The sequence below is a fragment of the Panthera uncia genome, chromosome B4, assembly GCF_023721935.1.
Source record: "Panthera uncia isolate 11264 chromosome B4, Puncia_PCG_1.0, whole genome shotgun sequence".
In the NCBI taxonomy this organism is placed as follows: Eukaryota; Metazoa; Chordata; class Mammalia; order Carnivora; family Felidae; genus Panthera; species Panthera uncia.
The window spans coordinates 79,934,928-79,943,534 of NC_064809.1; the positions used below are offsets into that span (position 1 = coordinate 79,934,928).

The following is an 8,607-nucleotide window of genomic DNA, read 5'->3' on the forward strand; positions in this document are numbered from 1 at the left end:
CTGTGGAAGGGGAGAGTAAGTGGGAAAAGTCCAAAACAACTCAGAGCTTCCAGACCTGGGCACCAGGGGAGGAGGTGGTGGTCACCCAAGACAGGAGGCACCCACAAGGGGCATCCAGGTGGAGATATCCACCAGAAATTGGAGATGTGAAACTCAGAAGAGAGGAGTAGTCAGACTAGAGATAAAAAGTGATATTTAAATTCATAGATGGATGAGGACCAGAGCAAGAGAAGAAAACAAAGACAGAGCCTCAGGGAACCCTTATGTTTCAGGCACATGTGGGAGGGGTCAGTATCCAGTAAAGGAACCAAAAGGAAAAGAAAGCTGTGGAGCAGGACCCCCACACTCTACCAGGCTCGGTACTGGCATTATACACATTAGCTCATTTGACCCTCAGAACAACCCTTTGAGATCTGTATGATTTGTCCTGTTTTAGAGATAGGAAACTGAGATTCTGTGATAGGGAATGACATGCCCAGAGTCCAAACCAATAATCACCAGTGTTAGAATCTGAACCCAGATCTCTCAGGGTTCCAAGGCCTGTGTTCTTCCACTTTTCTTTTGGGAGTTGGGAGAAAACAGAACTTCACAGCAAGAGGAGGGACAGCGGCCAGAAGCATCAAATAGTATAGAAAGGTCAACTTGGGTGAGAAACAAGAGAAAACCGTTAGATGGGGTGGTCTTCTCCAGAGCAGTGTCAGGGCAGGATCTGGAGCACCTGCTGGGCCTGAGAAGGGAGGAGAGGGAGGTGGAGACGTCCAGGTGGGCAGGGGCAGAGCTGAGGTGAATGTCAGGAGAGGAATTCCAGATTAGGGCCAGAGAGACCCCTGGAAAACAGCCAGTGTGGTGCTGGTAGCGGGAGAACAAGAAAAGCCCACACCGAGTCAAGTTCATGGAGACAGATAGTAGAAAGTTTGTTGCCAGGGGCTGGAAGGAGGGAGGAATGGGGAGTTAGGGGTCAATGTGTTTCAGTTTGGGAAGATGAAAAAGTTCTGGAGATAGATGGCCATGATGGTTGCATACCACGGTGAATGTACTTAGAACTGTACTCTTTTTTTTTTTTAAGTTTATTTATTTATTTTGAGAGAGGGAGGGGCAGAGAGAGGGAGACAGAATCCCAGCACAGAGCCCGACTCAGAGCTTAAACCCACGAACCATGAGATCATGACCTGAGCAGAGATCGTCAGTTGCTTAACCAACTGAACCACTCAGGTGCTCCTGACCTGTTCTCTTAAAAATGGTTCAACTGGTAGATTTTATGTCATCTGTATTTTAACACACACGCACACGCACATGCACACACATACACACAAATGGCCTACCCCCTAGTCTGGAAAGTTGGCATATAGCCCTGTGCCCCTCTGAGTGGGGAAGCAGCTGACTGGGACCTGGCCCCTCACATCATGTCCTTCAGAGCTCCCAGCACCTACTCCAAAGGTCTGGCATCCAGATATGTCATCCAGATATGCAACTGTGGGTGCCCTGGTAGGAGAGGCCCCATGACCTGGGAGCTGCCACCTGCAGAGGCCAGTGGGGGTGGGGAGCATGAGAAAGGAGTGAGGAGACTGGGAAGGACTGGAGGAAAGAAAGAGTAAAGAGACTGGGAAGGACTGGAGGAGAGAGAAGGGAAGAGAAGAGTTGAGGACAGCTGGGAGATACAGGAGAGAATAGGGGAAGGGGAGGCATGGAAGGACGGCCGGGGGGTGGGGGGTGGGTAGTGGTGGTGAGGGAAACAATACAGAGGGGAAAAGAGATGCCAGGGAAACGGTGGGGAGGAGGAAGAGGAGGAGAGGGGAGGGAGACAGAGGAACCAAAGGGTGCAGCATCAGGGCCATCCCTTTGCTAGAGAGGATAGAAAGGGTGGTGGCTAGAACTTAAGGTCAGGAGGTTGTGTCTGAATTAGGGAACTGAGATCTAAATCCAAAGGCCCCAGCTTTGGTTATAAGTGAGGCGTGGGTGCTCGATGGCAGCTCCCAGACTACAGGGTTAGATCAAAACAAGGGCAAGGTCAGAGATGCCCTGGTTGGTGGAGTCACCATGGTGGCCCTCTCTGACTCCCCCAGATGCCTGGCAAGACAAGGTCACAGCACCCTAGTACCCAGGAGAACACCATCACTGCCAAAGTCACCTTACATCCTTTCTTCAAGGAAAGCGAGGTTCAGGGGTAGCCTGCAGATCCCGCAGGTACCAGACACACAGACTCCGGGTGCACCCCGCCCACCTCCAGCAGGTGCTCTAAGTTCAGAGGCACTCGTGCCACAGAGGCTCTGCATGGCACGAATGGGGGGACTTTGGCCAAACGTTCACACTTCCTGAGCCTCAGCTTCCTCCCCACTTAAGTAAGAGGAAAACTACTCCCTTCCACACCTTACAGGGCAGTTGTGAGGATTGCAGAAGACATTAAGGGGATCGATTTTGTTACCTTAAGCCTTTATCCTACCCTGTTTTGGGGTAACATGAGAATGAAAATGATTTTGCTTTGAGAAATATCTGGACTCCACGCCACTTGACGTGGCCAAGGAAAGTGTTGGAAGGGACAATTCAGCCTCCTTGCATCCCTCCTTCCCACCTTGGTCTCAGCCCAGAGCCCCGTTTCAAGCCCCAGGGCCTTCCCCAGAACCCCCTCCACTGCCCAGGCTCCATCCGCAGCGCTCTGCCCCAGTTCTTGCCTGTTCCTTTCCCTGCTCCTTGGGCCGGACTTCTGGCCCCTCCTTCTCCCCAACCTTGCCTGGCTCCTGTCCCAGCCTCCTCACTGTTGCCAGTGGGGTCAATCTAGATGCTCAGCTGGTGAGTGAGCAGGGCAGGTGCCCCAGGCTGTTCATGCACAGCCTGGGCCAGGAGGTCAGCTGCTGTGTGGTTCTGGTCCAGGGCCAGCTCAGGAGGGCAGTGGTCTCCCACCTGACAATCACAGACCCACACAACTAACCAGTCCCTTGGGATGCAGCAGACATGAACATGGGAGCAACGAGAAGAGGCAATGCTGGGACAGGGTAGTTACTTCAGCTTTCTGTTCCTTGGGGCATTCCTTCATCCATCCATCTATCCATCCAGTTACTGAAAGCCTAAACCAGCCAGGCACAGGGACTATACAGAGATGAGTGAGACACAGTTCTAGTTACAGCCTGTAGGCACAGACAACAAATAGTGTGGGTAGGGGTGTGCCAAAGAGAAGCTCTGGGTGCTGGGAGCCACCTACCACAGGCTGAGGGGAGCAGAGAGTACTGAAGGCCTCGGGGAGCATTCACTCAACCTGCTCACACAGTAGACTCCTTCCCATGGATGCGGCCTTGCAGTCCAGGGCACTAGAAGTGAGGAGAGCATGCAGGGTTGAATGGGTGGGGGTCGCTGGCACCACCAGGCAGAGCCCAGAGCAGTCTGTCCTGCCCTCACATCTCTAATCTCTGGTTCCCATTCCCAGACCCCACCCAGACCTTCTGGCCATCCGCACACCCTCGCCATTGCTACACACAGACACGCGCACACACACGCACACACCTCATTTGGCAACAACCTTGACCTTCACTGCCCCGTGCTTTCTCCTAGACATTGGATTCCCTCTGAACATTCCAGCTCTCCTCACCTGGCAGCCCACCTCCCGGGTCAGCACAGCCACCAGCGTTCTGAAGTCCCTGGAGAAGGAGAACCGGCTTTATGCTCAGACCCCTCCTTTCCTTGGATCAGCAGGTGCCTTGTGCTGGCCAAACTGGGCACGGGGGCGGCCTTGGCCGTGGCCCCCAGCAGGACCCATGTCAGGCCTGGGCCTGGAGAGGGAGCAATTGTTGAGAAAGATGGGAAAAGATGGAGAAGCCTGGGGAGACTGAGTGAAGGTGGGACAGAGGGTGCACCTGTGAGTCTGGAGGGCTGGGCCTGCCCTAAGAGGAGCTGAAGGGGGCAGGGTAGGGTATCTTTAGGAAGGCCAGTGGGCAAAGGAAGATGTGACTTCCAAATGACTCTCAGAGTTCCCCAGCTGTACTCCACCTCCACCTGCTCCCCACAAAATACAAACTCTCTGGATCCCTCCTCCCGACCTCCAACTTCTCTTCAAGGGCCTGGGGTTAAAGAGGTTAACAGGCCTGCTAGGAGATCCAGCAGGGTAATTATAGGGTTTAGAATGTGGTGTGGAAGAGGATGGTAATTACACAGTGAGGTCCTCTCTGGGGGCTTCAGGCTTTGTGGGCAGAGACCTGGGAGGAGTCCATTCCACTAACATTCCAGCCCAGAATAGTCTCCCCAAACCACATTCCCAGAGGCTCACCCTGGGAGGGCAGGAGAAGGGGGAAGCAAGCCTAGTAGGGAAGCCCCTCAGCCCCTTCCCCTCAGCAGCTTCTCAATGACCCAGTCCCTCCCCTCCTTGGAAAGACCTGCGGTGCCAGGGAATGAGCCACTGATCCTAAAAATAGGGACTTTAGGAGGAAAAAGTGACAAGAGATGGCTTTAGGGATCCTGGGTTGCTGCCCACTGACCCAGCTGTGAGGGATAAGGCAGTTTAAGTATGCGGGGTAGTCTGCGGGGAAGGGGTGCACGATGGCAGGAGTCCTCCCTCTTTATAGAGCTTCCCCAGTTCTGGTGTCTCCTGCTCCAAGAGTGGCCCAGGTGTCTCTGGCTTGAACCCTGGTGACCGGCTCCTAAGACCTCCAGTTCCTCTTCCTGAGCATGGAACAGACCCTCCACCCGAGGCTACACAGGCGCCTCTTTCCTCCAGTAGCTCCGGAAACCTTACCCCTCCCCCTGGGACACCTCCTGCTTCTCTCCGGGCAGCTCGCAGCCTTCAAACCTCAATGCCTTCCCTTAGGCCCCGACCCACATTTGCCGTGAACCAGTCAGGACCTTGAAGGAGGCGGGCCTTGAAGGTTGCCTGGGTAACGCCTGAGAGGGGCACCCCTGGCAGGAAGACAGTTGCTAGGGAGACCAGGACAGTGGGCGGGGCCCCAAACCCTGGTTAGCCTGTTTGGGGATGAGAAAAGATCTAAATGTCCAGATCCTCTCTCCCAGTTCCTTTTCTGTGAAGCCTCCAGGGCCCCCTCCTGGGGACTGGGTCTAGGGCAGCTGGAAGTCTGAAGCTTCTGAAAGAGACCTCCCAGGGGTTAGTTCCTGCAGCTCAGGGGAACCCAACAGTAATCAAGCCTGAGAGAACTAAGGAACGAGGCAAGATGCGGGAAGGTCTGGAGAAAGAAACAAGGCTTAATGCATTATGATATAGAACTCTTGGGTTAGAAATCTAAAGTGAAAATATGCAAAGTATGCAAAGCAAAACAGCAGTTCTAGTCCCACCTCCAAGGAGCTAAAATTCCAGATTCTACCACCAGATGGCAGTCTTGCCCACTCATTGGATTAAGCCCAGTCCTGGAACTGGTGGGGAAGCCAGGAGGTGAAAATCTTTTCTGTCTCACAAGTTGTTCCTGACTCCTGCTCTCTCTCTGGCATTTGGCAGACACTCATAACTCCTCATGGCCATAAATACCCAGTTTTCTCTCCCCCCAACCCGGCTCTGACCAGATCCAGTTAGCGGGGTCCATTCATTCTTCTTTCAAAGGAGCTAAGGAACACTTCCGTGGAAAAATTTCCTGTTGCCTTGGATCCCAGTCACAGTGTAAGGGTGATAAATTGGGGTAATAGGAATGACTAACTAACTCATTTAGAATTGTGTGTCAGGGGGAAAAAAGAATTCTGTGTCAGGGAGTTAATCCTCATAACCTTATGAAATAGGTACAATATTGTTATCCCCATCTTACGGATAAGCATAAAGAGCCAAGTTTACACAGCCAGGTAAGCAGGAGGGCGGGACCTTGAACCCAGGCAGCCTGGTTCTAGTCTAGAAGCTATGTAAGAGTAACCTCCATACCACACAGAATGGTGCAGAGGTAGCTAAGAAAAGCATCTACTCTAGGCTTTGGAGTCAGGACTGGACTTTTGGAAGACATGTCTAAAATCTCTACACTGCAACCTGAAGACAGAATAAATTTGGCCAAGAGACTGGGGAGTGGGGGCAGGGGAAGTAGAAAGGGTAGTTGTTCCAAGAAGAGGAAACAATTTATGCAAAGATTCAGAGATGATCAAGAGAAAAAAGGTGAAGTCTAGCTCCAGGTTTCTGGCCTGATGATTCTTATTCAATAAAATGAAAATGTGCCTCAGCAATGGCACACTGGGGGCACATTTTCAGGGGAGAGAAGGAGTTATCTATTTATCATATTTAACTCATGATATTTGAGGTACCTTGGGACATCCAGATAGAAATATCAAGAAGGCATCTGTCTTGGAGTTTTGGCTGCTACTGTTTACCTAGTGTCATGTCCACTCTAGATGATTCCTGAGGAAAGGGGCTGAGTCATTTATCTTTGCATCTCTCGTAGACCTACCATTAGAAACATGCTTAGTGAGGAAGAGAAGGCTAGGCAGCTTCCTCCGAGGAAGGAGAAGGAGGTGATATCACCTCTGCTCTCAAGGAGTTTCACTGAGGAAATTACATCAGAGAAACATTTTGGAGAACAGGCTAGGCCAGGATATGTGGTAAAGGCAATCATTGCTCTAGGAGATCAGAAAGGAAAGAGTCACAAAGAAGAAGGAGCCCATCAAGGCCATTATTGATTGATTGATTGATTGATTACTATGTAATCCTCGCAGCTTGTTGCAGAGAGATGGTGTGATCAACATTTTATAGATGAAGAAACTTGATGAAATGTTGAGATGCCCGTGTCTTGGTCCAAAGCAAGAGAGAGAACAAACTGTCTAATTTACTCCATTTTGTTGCAGTCTTAGTTCCTGTTCTCCATGGAAATGGTTCATCTCTTCAAAGCTCCCCAGCTTGGTTTTCCGGACCCCTACCCAACCTTCCTGCCTCACACCTGGACCTCCAGTTTCTTCCCTCATTTCACTCCAGCTCCCAACCCAACTTTGTCCTTATGCCTAGTGTTCCATTTCAAGACATTCTCTTGGGCTCTAATCCACAGAGGAAAGCGGTGTCTCTTTTTTCTGCCTAAGAAGCCCAATAATGATCATCTCGTTACTCAATAAAATACTGTGTGTACCAGGAAGTGAGCAAGACCCAATCCCTTCAAACATTTTCAATCTACTGGTTGTCTATTGATCTCCAGGGCTCTGGACTCAAGAAATAAGCATGGGCAAACTGAGGACTGGGAAAAAGAATCCAGAACCAGAAGTCAAGCACCTCAGGAGCATTTTAGCTCTCTTTCACTCTGCCCTCTAGCTGTACCCAGAGTCACACCTGCAAGGTAGGGCTGGTCCCACATCTGGGTTTCTCCCTTTGCAACTTGCTGTCTCCAACTCAAGGCGGCTGAGGGCAGACTTCTCTCTCATTCTCTGCAATTACAAGAGCCTTCTCAGACTTCTAAGACCCTGCAGATGCAACAGTGTAGCTAGGAATTCAGAGTCCCAGATTCCTCTGCAAGCAAGTGGTCTCCCACCTGCTTCCTCTACTCCTCCCCCAGTCCCAGTGGTCCCCAGTGGTCCATAGTTCCTGCCTTTTTCCAGCCTGCTGACTCCTTTATCCCTTTCAGGCCTCAGTTTCAGGCTCACACTCTTCCCAGCTCTAAGACTCCCTCTTGTATCAGGGCTTCCCCACCACCTCCCCAACTGCTCAGATTGTCCCTGTTCTCTTTCTCTCCTAGTCTCTCTTGCTACCCCCATGTCCCTTCCCTCCATTTCACTGTTCCTGAGCCCCTAGGGAGCCTAGCCTGATGCTTCCCTCCATGGCTTCTGGAAACATTTTATTTGGGCTACCTCTGGTAGCTGGGGTTCCTCTGGGTTCAAATTCTCTACCTCCTCTCCCTTGGGCTCTCCATACTCCCACCAAGGCTGACCCTGTCACTGTGCTGTCTCTCCTTCCCTTGCCGAGTCTCTGTCTTCTCATCTCTGCCTTCCTCTGATCTTCTGTGCCTGCCTCCTCAGGGGCTCCCTTGGCATCTCCCAAGCCTCCCTTTCTAGATTTCTCTCCCTCTCCTTCTTTCCCGGGGCTCTGGTCTCTGTCCCATCAGTTCCTCTGCCCCGGTTCCCATCTCTCTGTATCCCTGACCTCTTGCGGTCTGGCTCCATAGACCTCCATCTCTTCCCTCGGTCTGGCCATACTTCTCTCCTCTCTCTGGTCTCTCTCCCCTGTCTTTGTCCCTGATTCTCCCCCCTCTAACTGTCCCACTAGTTCTACCAGTCTCTTTCCTTCTCTGTCTCTGTCTCTCTAGCTAAGTCTCTCCTCTCTCTGTCTTCTCCCCTCTGTCTTCTCCCCCCTTTGTCTCTCCTCTTGCTGCTGCTCTTCCTCTCTGTCTCTTGATCTGTCTCCTACGTCTCTATCTCTCTGTCTCTCCTTGGTCTCTCTGACTCTGACTTTCTCTTTCTCTCCATTCCTCTCCCTCAGCCCAGTATCTCTGTCTCTTCATCTCTCTCTGGGCCCTCGCTCCCTCGCTCCCTCTCCCTCTCTCCCTCCCTCTCTCTCTCTTTTCCTCGGCTCTCTCCGGCTCCCTCTCTCGCCTCGGATGACAGCGCTGCCTCTTTTGTTGGCTCCGCAGCCAATCGCGGCCGCTGACGACACGGGGGCCGGGGCTATAAAGGGCCTGGCCCGGGCTCGGGCCCCCCCCAGCCGCCCGCCCCGGCCGCCCG

General features: G+C 52.2%; 1 long non-coding RNA gene across 1 annotated transcript; it reads right to left on the reverse strand.

Annotated features, from left to right (window-relative positions):
* Positions 1-2,787: 2,787 nt before the first annotated feature.
* Positions 2,788-4,848, reverse strand: LOC125919198 (uncharacterized). Its single transcript, XR_007456686.1, has 3 exons — positions 4,721-4,848; positions 3,581-3,761; positions 2,788-3,302 (listed from the first exon to the last, which is right to left on the reverse strand). It is a non-coding gene; the product is annotated as an uncharacterized LOC125919198 (long non-coding RNA).
* Positions 4,849-8,607: the final 3,759 nt, after the last annotated feature.